The sequence below is a fragment of the Xiphias gladius genome, chromosome 1, assembly GCF_016859285.1.
Source record: "Xiphias gladius isolate SHS-SW01 ecotype Sanya breed wild chromosome 1, ASM1685928v1, whole genome shotgun sequence".
Classification (NCBI taxonomy): Eukaryota; Metazoa; Chordata; class Actinopteri; order Istiophoriformes; family Xiphiidae; genus Xiphias; species Xiphias gladius.
The window spans coordinates 26,478,734-26,492,410 of NC_053400.1; the positions used below are offsets into that span (position 1 = coordinate 26,478,734).

The 13,677-nt window shown below is 40.3% G+C and overlaps 1 long non-coding RNA gene across 1 annotated transcript in view; it reads right to left on the reverse strand.

The window, feature by feature from the left end:
• LOC120793405 overlaps window positions 1–12,646 on the reverse strand; it is a 23,053-nt gene extending 10,407 nt beyond the window's left edge. The window contains exon 1 of the long non-coding RNA XR_005707974.1: window positions 12,560–12,646. This is a non-coding gene — a long non-coding RNA (uncharacterized LOC120793405). The remainder of the gene's footprint in view (window positions 1–12,559) is intronic.
• Between the last annotated feature and the right edge of the window lie 1,031 nt (window positions 12,647–13,677).

Here is a 13,677-nt window from a genome sequence, read left to right on the forward strand (position 1 = left end):
TTTTTTCCCATCTTATATAACCACCATTTTGAGTGCTAACTTCCTGCAGAAGCTCAAGTCAATGACCACGGAAACATGTAAAGTCAAATATTAAGACTGAAAGGAAAAGGGTTTTTTTAATCTCACTGATCTGCACATAAAGCGCAGGAGGGATCCTGGAGTGTAGCTCCTGCTTTTTTGCAGCGAGGTGATGTAGCCCATTTGGATGTTTGGCTGGGAGGCTTTGAGGCACATCACTGCCGTCAGAATATTGACACAAGTGCTCCTTCATTTGCTTTCAACAGGACCTCCTGAAAACTCACACCTCCTAGCAACTCAGCTCTCTCTGTCTCTGTCTCTGTCTCTGTCTCTCTCACACACACACACACACACACACACACACACACACACACACACACACACACACACACACACACACACACACACACACACACACACACACACAAGGGAAACATTCTCCCCTCTGGGTGTTCTAACGGGGGTTGGGGTGTGATTTGGTTGGGAATGGGGAACAACAAAGAAGCGCCTCTTGCAATTCTGATGTACATCCCATCCTCTCAATTTATCAGATGGTCTCTTTGAATTAGTGGAGGCAAATCAAACACAGCCAGTGATTCTGTAGCAGTTTAATTCATTTGTCCATCCGCCTGGCCACACTTAGTCTCATTACTAGCACCGACTGTTCCCGGACAAAAAGCATGTGTTTGCTGTCATACAGACGTGTCTGTGTGTGTCTGTGTGGTTGTGTGTGTGTATATTCCACTTCTCAAGCGACATAGTACTCAATGCTAAAAAAATATCTTAGTTAAGTGGAACACAGCAAGGTCACTCATCTAGACGCAGGAAGATAAAAGTGAATTGCTTAAGTTGAAAGAACAGATTAAAATGTGCTTTGAAAATGCATCAGAAAATTCAGAAACACAAAAAACACAGAGACACACACACACCATGTACTAACACAGAGAGAGTGATTTGATCCATTTCTCTGAATCTTGGCTTTCTTTGCAGCATCTCTTTACAAATTTAAGGATGGTGATTAGACTGGAAATCATCCATCTATACTCCTTCCTGTCCTCTTTTCTTAAAAGCCCAGAGGTGAAACCATCGAATTACATTTACAAGCCTCAATCATGGGAAGGTGTTTTGAGAGTTTCTTTGTGGGCTCTAGCAAGTGCATGTGCTCTCACTCTGATGCATTAAAATCTGACAGAGTGTCCTGGTAATGCTTCATTTGAAAGTGGAATTAAATGATAGGGAAGAAACCGAAATTTCTGGATTGAAAAAAGGTTTAATGATTTTGGAATATAGCCTACACAGTCAGGAACAACCATCAAAATCCAATCCATGTGCCAAGCACCCTTACGTTGACAGCTGATTAATGGCACACACTGCTGTGAAAAGTGACTTAAAAGAAAGATAAGTGAAACCAACGAAGAGAAGGGACTGCTGAAATATGGGGACTGGAAGTGCAGTCGGGAAGGGACTAGTATTTCCTATGCATCGGTGAGTAGATACAGATATTTAGATGGTGGATAAACTATATACAAATCAGCTAAATGAGAGACAAAAGCACGGCGGATACAGTACAGGAACTTTTCCCACTTCTCAATTACTGAGTTTCAACCGAGCTCTTCAATCAACTGCATTGACACCTCAGAGAAAGACAGTGGGTCAGATGGAAGGAAGGAGAGAAGTAGGCTACAGAGAGTTTAATTCACTGGTATATTATATAACGGCTGCTTAGATTTCCCTGCAGTGAATGGCTGCTGATAACCTCTAGAAAATGACATGACAACCTTCTTTATGCCTGGATCTGTACTGCCACCTGTGTTTTAACATGGGACATAATTATTAAGGAGGAATATGGAATGGGATACTTAATTATGCTGAGTCCACAAAGACAATGCATTATATTATGCATTGATGTCCAGAAATGACCAAAACATAGACCACTGTTGTTATTGGTCATCTATTTTTTCTTTGTTTTCTTGCAGTTCAAACACAGTAGCTCTGTTGCATCCAATCAAAAAATGTGCACTATTAGAATAATGAATTTACTTTTTCCTCACAGTTTCTCGCCAGCACATGACAGGCGGGTTTTTTTTTCTTTCAAGTGAATCACACCTGGGTAATGTAATGAAGCTTTATATTCACTGTGATGGATATCATTGCAAGTTTAATTTTTTACCCACACACTGAGGTGATGAGAAAAACATTCAGTAACACAGATCAGTCTGCTAGAGTCTCTAAAATGGTCAGCAGTAATAGACGACATTTCAGTAGATTAAAAATTCGAAATGTGTAACTGCATTAACATAAAATTTTCCATCTGCTAAATAAACGTATCAAACTAGATAAAAAGAATTAGATGTAACAAGATAAGGTGTCTTTTTACCCTGCCAAGCTTGACATGTTGGATTTTTAAGCTGTACAAAATCTATCTCTCTTTATAAAGATATCTTGTTGACATGACATGACAGGGTAAGATCACTGGCTGTATTTAGCATACTGATGATATTAAGCTAGCCAGCAGTAAAATGCTGACACGTTAGCAAATAGGCTAATTTGGTAGTGGTCTTTATCACCAAAGTAAGAGAGTTACTGCACTCCATTGGTTTGTCCATGATTCAGTCACATAGCATTGCCTATGTCAACCCTAGGCAAAAGAAAAATAAAATGTAAAGTTTTCAAAATTTTTCACTATGTTCACTGCACTACTCTGGCAGGCTGGGACAGCAGACATAACATACAGCAAACAAGAGGATCTAACAGACCTTAGTTTGTAGTTATTGAAGGTAACTAAAGAAATTCTCCCAAACATTTTATCATTCCTGGCAGCCTGCAAACATAGTTAGAGAAGATACCACACACTGCTAGCAAATATGTCGGAAAATAAACTTTCGAGCTTTTCCCCTAAACCTGATAGATCAATAACTAAGCAACAAAATCAGTCAGTAGCATATAGTATGCGAAGGTCACCAAGGGGTTAGTGCCACCTTTGGGTTGTTAATAAGTCTTGAAACTACAGTGAAATGGTATTCAATCGAGATATATGTCTTTAAGATGATAACCATATCCCTTATATACTGCTTTTCTAGTCTTATTGACCACTCAAAGCGCTTTAGACTACTGCCACATTCACCCATTCACACACACATTCATACATTGCATTCACATACACACACACACACACACACTCACATATACTGATGGCACAACGATCAGGGCAATTTAGGGTTCGGTATCTTGCCCAAGGACACTTGAACATGCAGAATGAAGGCTCCGGGGATCGAACTACCGACCTTCCGGTTAGTGGACCCGCTCTACCGCCTGAGCCACAGCCACAAGAGTCAAGATATACAGATAGAAAACATTTTTTGAGAGCAGGAGGAGAGAGAAAGATGAATATCTGTCCTACGTGCTTCTTTAAGATGCGCTAACCCCGCTTTAGCACCTGTAAATAAAGGCTCTTATCTTTCAGATTTCATCTGCTCACCAGGCCATGTGTGTGTATGTGTGTACTTAAAAAGTGCATATTGGAGAAGGGGTGGGTGAGTGGGGCAAGTTGCAGCAAGCCTAGCAGGCGCACATACGCTTACTTAGTGTGTAAACACCCGAGAATAAACTCTTGTTGCAAGGGTATCACGAGTTTAGGTTAGGGATTATCATAACTGAGCGTCCATCTGAAAGCTGTATAACCCTCGACTTGCTTTACCGAGGTGGAATAAACAACATTGTTTCTCCTCTTCTCTTTCTTCTTTTTTCTTTCTTTCAACTCTCTTTATCCAACCCCCCTCTACAGCCTGACTCAGGCCCTTTACAGTGTGGGTGTTCTGAGAGCTTTGTTGGTAAACCAGAGGATTATCCCAATTGCTTTATGACTAAAGTCTAGCCTGCTATTATGGTGCTTTGTCATTGGGAAATCTCGTCTTCCCAGTCACGCACCCTGAGAAACACACACCCTATCCCTGAGGGTTGACGAGACATGCACATCGCAGCCGACGGGACCCTCATCACCTGCAAAACACTGAGCCTGGGAAAGCCCCTGATCCACCGATACATACAAACACACATGACCAGCCTGTAGTATAGACCTACCCTGGGGCAAATAGTTTGGCTGAATGAGCTGGATGCTGTAATAATGATAAAAACCTTACGCCATGTGCAGCAATATTTCTTTACTTAACAAAGATCCCTTTTAACCGCTGTTCAGATCGGAATTATAAAATCAGACGTAAATTACTGATCAGAGCAACCTTGCACAAAGACAGGCCATGAATTACAAAAATACTAAAGTATAATATGTCCTATGGATCAGATGATGTGGGGCAGTTGTAAGTGCAGCACTCTGCCTTTGTTACCAGGATTAATTGAACATAGCTTGGATCTGACACTGGCTAACAACATGAAGTTAGCTCCCTCCTGCATTAGTGCCAGAGCAAATTAATTCTCCCTACAGATCAATGGGCTTATAGTCTATACACATCAACACAGAGAGATTTCACAAACAGGCAGCTGCCTAATTTTCTGCCTTTACTCTACAGCCATCCCCCAACCAACCTTATTTATCACTGAGAAGAAATCAGATCCACAGACCAAGGCCAGCTAACAACTTTCTCCTGTTGTTTTCCTATTTTTCATCTGTATAGATACTAGCATAAACATTCCCTTGCTGCCCTACACAGAGTCCAGATCAATACGTAATGGGCGTCACACTGAGCAGATGAGCTCTCTCTCACTCTTCCCATCCTGATTGAACACTATCTCTTTGTGTTGTTAAGGCACAGCTATAGTCTCAGAGAGAGCAAAGGATTGAAGGAGGGTAGCTGGCAGGAAAAAGAGGAGTGAGGACAGAGAGAGAGGGAAGAAGATGGCACGTAAAGGAGGAAGAACTGAGTGCCAAGATGTTGCACAACAACCCCTGGTCTTTCCAACAGGCAGAATTATCATTCAGGGCAAAAACACATCAACAACGATCCAATACCCTGGACAGGATACAGCTTAGCGCCACCCCCATCCCTAACGGCACATACCCACACATAACCTAACTAAAGCTTTCAGTCATTTTTATCTCTGACTACAGCAAAGAAAAATTATGTTTTATAACGTACCTATATAGAGCAAGTTATAGTAACTCTTAAAGGATACTAAGTTATTCTGTGTTTTCCTTATTAAGTGGGTTTCCATCTAAATGTAGTACAAATTTTAACAGAATCTCAAAAAAATACAGCAACAGAAAATGCAAATGGATGCACATTCCCTTCCACTACTATTATGTGAATATTAGGAGTTGGTTCATCAAGATAAAAAGTTGGTGGTGCTATTTTTTTCAGTCTGGTGCCATTAAACCATTGCAGAAAAGAGGGTGCATTAAGATGCCATTATGAAAACAGTGCCAGCCAAACCTCAAACAGTGAAAACAAGATTAGGTGAAAACTTGGTATCACTCAAAGAGAAAGTTAGAAGCTCATTCACGTATATGTCAGCTGCCGTGCCGTTAAACCAAGATTCATGTACATCATGATTTAATCGCTTAGTCTATTTCCATTACACCTTTTTGCATTTTGCTTTTTTGAATACGTCAACCTTTCTACCTCAGCCAAGCTTAAAAGCTTTTTTTGCGATTTTTCAAGACTTTTTCAAATTTCCAGCATTTCCACTCCATTTTTTAATGCCAAACAGAAAATGCTCATAAAAACAAGTGGATGGAAACCCACCTATTGTGGAAAAATCCTGAGTTCTTCTCCCCATACTTTTCACCTTCCTTACTGTGTCTGTGGTATATAGTATATATAGTGTCATTTTTTTAAAAGACTCAGTAATTTCCCCAAAAAAATAAAAAATAAAAAAAGCTGGGCACTATAGTTTTTAATTCGAAGGAGTAAATAGTGAATTTGTCCTGGACTACTTTAGGATGCAGGTTAGTGCACTTTCGGTGCACTGGGATTGAGTCTATATATATTATACTGGCCATTTTCATGGTAATGAAGAGGTATGTCAGCTGCAATTATGTAGCTCATCTATGTGTGTATGTCTAATTGTTTTTGGACAACAATGAAGGTCTACAGAGGCATACGCCATTAGGCTCTAGCTTTACAAGCAATAATTGTTAGATTAATTTATTGTTGATTTTGTTATTTTTGTCGGATTTGTTGACAATAAAAGTAGAGAATCATTGCATTTTTCTTTTGAATAGTTACCCATTAATAACCATAGAGTCACATAAACTGTGACAAAATTGTCCGAATTTGATTTACAAATTAGATTCTTGAAAAATGTTTTGGAAGAAAAGCAAAGCTACAATATTTTAAGCTACCTAAACCAGCCAAAGTGGCACTAATGACAGTTGTTGTCCTATAAAATATAGCTTCAGATTTACTTTTCTCTCAGAACTATTTGTTCTCACAATACTTTTTCATGATAAATCTTCATGTATCAAGTGCTTTTAAAATCTACATCATCTGGGTAAAATGGACGAGAACCTTTGGTCGCCTACAGTCTGCCCTTGATTGCTTCTCTTACAATACTGGCTTGTCAGAGTAGTAGGCTTAGCCTAGCCATTGCACCTCTGCATGATGTGGAAAGTAAAAAGGCTGTCGTCTGGCCTTAGGAGCACTTCAAAAAGCCCAAAGCAGTGTGAGCTGCAGCACAAGTGACAGACACGCACAGGGGGTCAATGTCTTGATGTGTACGTGTCTGAGTGTACTGTGTACATGTGTGTTGTTGCATAGGTGCACGTGTGTTTGTGTGCTTATGCATGTGTGTTTATATGTGTGTTATGTGTGTGTGGGTGTGTTTTGGGCGAGGGGAGGCCTATTAAAAAGCTGCCTGAGGAGAGGGCTTTCAGCTGGGAACCTATGGGGGGCAGAGAGGATGGCAGGGCCATTGTGTGTCAGAGTTCCATCCTGAGAGCTAGAATTAGAGCCTTTCTCATCTGCTCGGCTGGAAGACTCTGTACCTCCACCGACCCTGTGTTTAATTAGAGCAGCTCTGGAGAGACATCCGAGAGAGAAGAAGAGAGGGAGGAACATGAGTGATGGGGATGAGAAAGAGACAAATGAAAAGAAAACATAATCACTGGGGAAAAGCGGGGGAAAGTTAAAGAAAAACTGGATTCACACCGTTTGGCAATGCGGCACAAGTCTGATTGGAAGTGTAATGAGTTGAATGATAACAACATGATGTGAAATATGATCAAGGTTGGCCTTGGTGGTGTCAGGAGAATCTGTGTAGCATGCCACTGATTTGAAATAGCAGCTAATATGCCTAACTTTCACAGAGTGTATTTCGACTTTCAGTTCAATTAGCTTCAACCCTTTCAGGATTCTTCACATTAACAATGTTGAGGAGTGCATGATAGGCCTTTGTGGAGGCTATAGTCCAATCAAATTAGGTAAACAAACATTAATGGATGATAATGAATGTGAGCATTATCTCAAAATAGAGTGGCCATTAATATTAATGATTGTTTTTATCCCAACACATTACAAACCAAAGCAACAACAATATTTGTCAGAGCAAATGAGTGCAAGAATGTGGTTGGATAACTAAATGGATAGATGGAGGAGATAAACACAGGCTGTTGTCTCCTCTGCTGATGATCTGTCTGTTTAGGCTTGCAAGGTTCATTCATGTTAAATGGGTTGATTGCTATGGGAGGTAAACAATATGTCAAGCTTTATTCCAAAACAACTCATTCTGCTTAACAGTTAATGCCATTAAGGTCTGGTAAAATTGTTTGTCTTTGGAGGCACTGCTTGTTTGTGCACTGGCAGTGCGATCAAAAGGGCTGTCCAATTGAAAAGGCAGGTAATGCTGGATGTCAGTGTAAATGCTGTTTTTGATGTGTATGTGTGTGTGTGTGTGCTTATAAACTCCCACCTGACAAAACTCGTCACGGAGAAAAAAAGGTTTAGGGATGTTGATGATGGATTTTCTTAGACTCCCATTTCATAATACTGTAAAGCAATTAAAAGGAAAAAAGGACCTATCATGGCACATCACAGGACTGGGTCTACAGTACATATATATACACACACACACACACACACACACACACACACACACACACACACACACACACACACACACACACACACACACACACACACACACACCTAGCATGAGGTGTGTTGACCCTTGCTATATTTGGGCTTTCTCTCTCCAGTGTGTCTTAATCCTGCTGTCTGCTGCGATTCCACATGATTAGTCTGATCATTCACTTCTGACAGGCCCATTTTCTTAACCATTTCTTAACACACACAAACTAGCACACAAACGCACACACACACAAAGGAAGTCATGCACACTCATAAAAAACACGCAAGATGCATCACACACTCAGACAATCTGACAACAATCTCAGAGGGGAAGAAAATAAAAGCCTGAAGAGAATGACGCGTTGGTCCAGGCACTCACACGGAAAATATCCCATCATAGCCTGCATTTACCAGTGTCACACATCACTTAACATGGCCAGGTGCAAACACTAGACCATTTAACATAAGGTGCATACACACACACATACAATTAAAGTTGATCAACATATGTAAATCTTTAAGGAAAACGTTTCCTCAAAGATGGCGGCTATTTCTGAATAGTCAGCATTGTGTGTATGTGTGTGTCCGTGCGCTTGTGTCCCTATCCAACAGTGGACCTCCCAGTTGTTAAACACTCATGAACAGTGGATCAATGTGCCAAAGGGGACATTATGGAGGTCCATTGTTGGTCAGGCTTAGATCATGCTATAATTGTGTCTAAAACCCTCTGATGAATTCATTTAAATTTTAGCCAGTAGGGGACCTGCAGGTGTTTGTGTGGTGAGATTCATACTCAGCACTGGCTCTGCAGACTGGGGCTGGGATTTCAGCCACTCATTCACACACATTTTTTCCACACTCCACAGTTTGAGTGGCTTGCAGCCCCAGTCAGGCTTTCAGACTACAGGGGGCTAACACACTGCATACTTTCAGTCACCTTGAAAACTGTTCTTTGTTATCTTTTTGCTAAAATAAATAAACAAATAAATAAATAAAGATAACAAATAATATATATACACACACACACATCAGACTTTTAGTAGAACATAAAGTTTTTTACGGCCCAACAAAACTCCCCTAACCTGTATTCACAAGCTTTGCATTTTATTTGAGCCTAGTGCAGGTGCAAGCCTGCGTCGGAAATGGTGGTGTGCACGCACAGTGCCGTGTACAACTTTTATGCACGTAGTAAGATTATACAACACTATTTGTACACTTACCAAACTCTTTAACCTCCATGTTTCCTCAAAACATCAGTTACTCATGGTTTTCCACTGCATAATCCCCAGGTTCTAATTCCCTCGTAGTCAGGAGGGGGCCAAAGACCCCTACCTCACCCTCTACCTGTAAAGTCTTCACTTTAGTTGAAAGCTGACTTAAGTTGGACTTCAGTTGAACTATAAAATTCACTGTGTCAAGTAAGGATCTCAGTCACAACCTCAAATCTTCCAATCAGTCTTCTAACTCCATGAGCTAGTTGGTAAGACAGTTGACCCTTATTTCCTAGAGCCTTTGAATGTTTTATTTGAGTGATGGACTTCAAAATTCACTGCAGATTCACTGCACTGATCTAACCCCCTCAAAAAACCAGAGTAGTGTAAACGCAGTGCAGGCTAAATGCAGGCCCAAGCCTGCATCGGCAGTGGGTGGCATGTGTCTCATTACAGTAAAGCGGCTTGCACGGGCCCTGCACTGTTCCTCCATACCACTGCTGGCCAAGCGCAGGCCACTTTACTGTGAAGAGAAACAGGAAAAACACAAAAAGGAAAATGGTAAGCAAAAAGAACCACAGGGTAACATTAATGAAATGGCCTACCAATAGAGGAAATCTGTTTAGTAGCATTATTCATTAAATGTTTATGCAATAATTATGTCAATCAGTGAAATCATTAGGTTTGCAATAGCCAATAGCCAAATCTCATTCAATTCTAGGACATATCTTTCTATAAATTCTGGTTTGGTTTAATGTGAATGCTCAGTAAAATTACATGGAGAATAAACATAATTTCTGTAGTAGGAAATGACACAAGGCACGGCAAAGAAGGATTGGTTTTGACCCTCGAGTTACTAAAAACCATCAGGATTTGAAACCAACTCTGGAAAACTGGTGCCTTATGGTTGCAAACTAACCCACCATGCTAGCAATTGCTCGGGGAGCTTCTGAGTGTTTTTCAACCTTCACTTTGGGTGTTGGATGTCAAAATATGCTAATATGTATCAAACCCACATCCTCAGAACTTCAAAGCAGTCCTCTAACACACTGAGTTGTTCAGTCAAAGACACTTGAGGGCCATTTCTTAGAGTCCTAACACCCTGAGCTTGCTGTAAAAACACACTTGAGCAATATTTGTTGAGTGTTTGCTTTAGGTTTTGGTCAAAAAGTTCAGCATCTAAGGATGTTACCCAAGATTTCCAAAGTTCCAAGTGTGGTCCTCCAACATCCTGAGCTATTCAACCAGTAACACTTGCATGTCATTTTTTAGACATCCACACCGCTGCTGGCCATTCAGGCCTGGAGCCTGCACTGGCCCGGCACTGGCCCTAGGGCCGACCTGAATGCTCTGAGGCTTCGAAGCTTTGACCATTGCCATGGTAATCAACGTCCAGATCAGTATTCCAATGCTGCGTTCTTGTTTTTTTATTAATATTATTATTATTAGTAGTCGTAGTAGTAGTAGTAGTAGTAGTAGTAGTAGTAGTAGTAGTAGTAGTAGTATTATTAGTATTATTATTATTATATATGCTTACAAGTTACGACTACGCTAGCAAGATGTGGAAAAAGTCAAGCATCTGGAATAACTTCCAAATTTGTGAAGATGACCCCCCAAAAGTCAAGTGCCAGATATGTCAAAGGAAACTGGCATATCACAAATCGTAATTCTCACTTAAGCTTTGAGGTCCCTGAAATGGTATTCGGGACAGCCCTAACTAACCACACCACCGCTGGGCATGTAGGCCTGGGGCCTGGACTGTTCCTTCACAATACCGCTGGGCATGTAGCACAGTACTGCACTGGCAGAATATTTGTGAAAGCAAGATGTTTTCAAAAGACATCAAGAAAGCCTTTGTATGTATTCATGTCCCAGTTTGTGTTCACCTCAGACAGCTGTGCAACTACAGGCTTAGGAGGTCCCCCTTTTTGATAGGAAGACATCATGCAGGGTTACTTGACCATTTTTAAATGAAAATTACAAAAGTAGTTTTGCGCGTATACTATGAAAGAAGACATTCAATCAAAAAATTGTAATTCTTAATTGTTTTTTCAGAATGACTATAAATAGTTGTCCACACTAGGTCCAACCAACCGGCCACATGGTGTGTGTGTGTGTGTGTGTGTGTGTGTGTGTGTATGTATGTATTCGTGTACGTAGGTGAAGGAACTGTATCCCTCCCCATCTGTTAAGTCATCTCTCTTTCTCTCTCTCTGTTGCTCCCTCTCTCATTGATCTTGTATTCCAAGCAGCTCCTTGATGACCAACCTGCTGTTAGAGCTGTTGCTGTTGCTGTAGTTGAAGTTGATTTAGTTGAGCTTGCCATGCCTGAACTCTGCAGCACCGTTCTGCTCAGTGGCCGTAAATTTGATTTTTTTTACAAGGTGGATCAAGTGAGGCAGGAAAATGTGTGGGTTTGGGTGTTTTAACTCCAAACAGAGTTACTGGTACCGCTCTCTAAAAGGCACCCTTTATAACAGGTATACAGGTTACAACTAATGGCACTGTTAACAGTTAATAAATACTTTATTAATTCTTTATTGATCAGTTACAAGCCATTAATGGAACAACTTTGGGATGTCAGGTTGTAAAAACCTTTGGCTAGTGTTTATCCTCCTTATCCATGATATTTTGTCTTCATAAGTACCACCTTAAAGTCTCTGTCTGACAGAAAGTTAGATCAGAAGACTTATACCACTCACATGTCTGTAGGATAACCAGTAGCTGGAGCCAGCTGCTGGTTAGCTTAGCTTAAATCCACGTACCAGCCAGGGGTGATTCCTTTAAATGAAGTGGCACGGGGGGGGGGGCAGGAACCAGTCAAGGGGGGCCCATGGGAAATCAGAAATATATACAATAATACGTTGATAATTGGTTTAGAAAACATTGGGCAAGATTTTCAGGCTATTTGGGAGTGCCCTGAGCAGTAATACATGTGATATCACATGAAAATTGGCAGTGACAGTTGTCTGGCCGAATGGTGTTGGGGGGTGGCAATCAAATTTCAGGGGTGGGGACACACCCCAGTTACCTGCATCTCAAAAGCTGACTAATTAATATGTTATATTTAATTTGTTTAGTTTGTACAAAAACCAAAGTTTACAACTGACAATTTAATAACTAGACTGGTCATAAAAGAGACCAAGCTTCTTACTGATGTCAACATTGACGATTACAACTAGAAGATAAACAAAAAAATTTTTAAGCACAAAGCTCAAAAACAACAAAGAAACATATACTCTATGTCCCTCATTTCCTAATAAATCTAAATATAACAGTACTTAATAAGGTAACTTAATCAATTATTACCGTGTTTGCCTGGTAGACCAGCAGTAGAATAACAGATGGGAGCATACAAGATCGCTGTTTTTCGCGGCCATTTCTCTCACCTTTTTTTGAGCTCCGCTCAAACTTCCGGGTCACATGGTCATGTGACGTACAATAAATTTGTTCATCATCCCGAATTAAAAAAAAATACAACATATTATTCAGTCTAACTCACAGAGTACCCCGAACTACGGCAAACAAGTTCTATTAAAATTGCAACCAAAAACTACTTGACAATCATAAAAAAAATCGCCCGTGTTGTCTTACGGTGTTGTCATGGCAACGTATATACGCCGGTCTTTACAGTGCAAGCTACATTGCATACTGGACTATGTCTTGGCTTGGGGCAGAAACTTCCTGGAATCTTGGTTACTTGCCGGCAAACTGCTCAGATTTTCGAACCATTGCACAGAGCCAGCCAGCTGTCCCCCCATTTCCAGTCTTTGTGCTACGCTAAGCTAGCCAGCTGCTTGATGTAGCCTTATATTTAGCAGACAGATATGAGAGTGGTATCAATTTTTCCCATTTAACTCTGCACCAAACGGCAAAATAAGCATATTTCCCAAACTGATAAAATATTAGAGAGCCACAGAGCATCCAGGGCAAAATCTGTTTAATAACAAGCTATTACCGTTTACAACTGAAGAGGTGATGGACACTTATCTGGTTTCTTATTTTCTTAAGGCCATCACAGCTGAAGTTATATATGTTTATAAGTCATTAATAAAGGGTTTTTACCCATAATTCATCAAGTTGTAAATGTTCATTTTTTTGTTAATAAATGGATTGTGGTTCACATGCTCTCCTACATCCACAGATTTTTTTCTTTACAACTTGGCAACCCAAAAGTTGTTTTTATTAATTGTCCTATGAGGACAATTATAAGAACCATTAATTAATAATCATTTATAAAAGAATTAGTTACAACCTATAAACCATACAGTGGCTTCAGAGAGTATTCAGACCCCTTCTGTTTTTTTTTTTGCATACTTTGTGTTGTGATTCAATTTTTAAATGAATAAAATTGCCACTTTTACCCATAAATCTACACTCAATAACCCACAATAACTAAGCGAAAACATGTTTCCAGAAATGTTTGC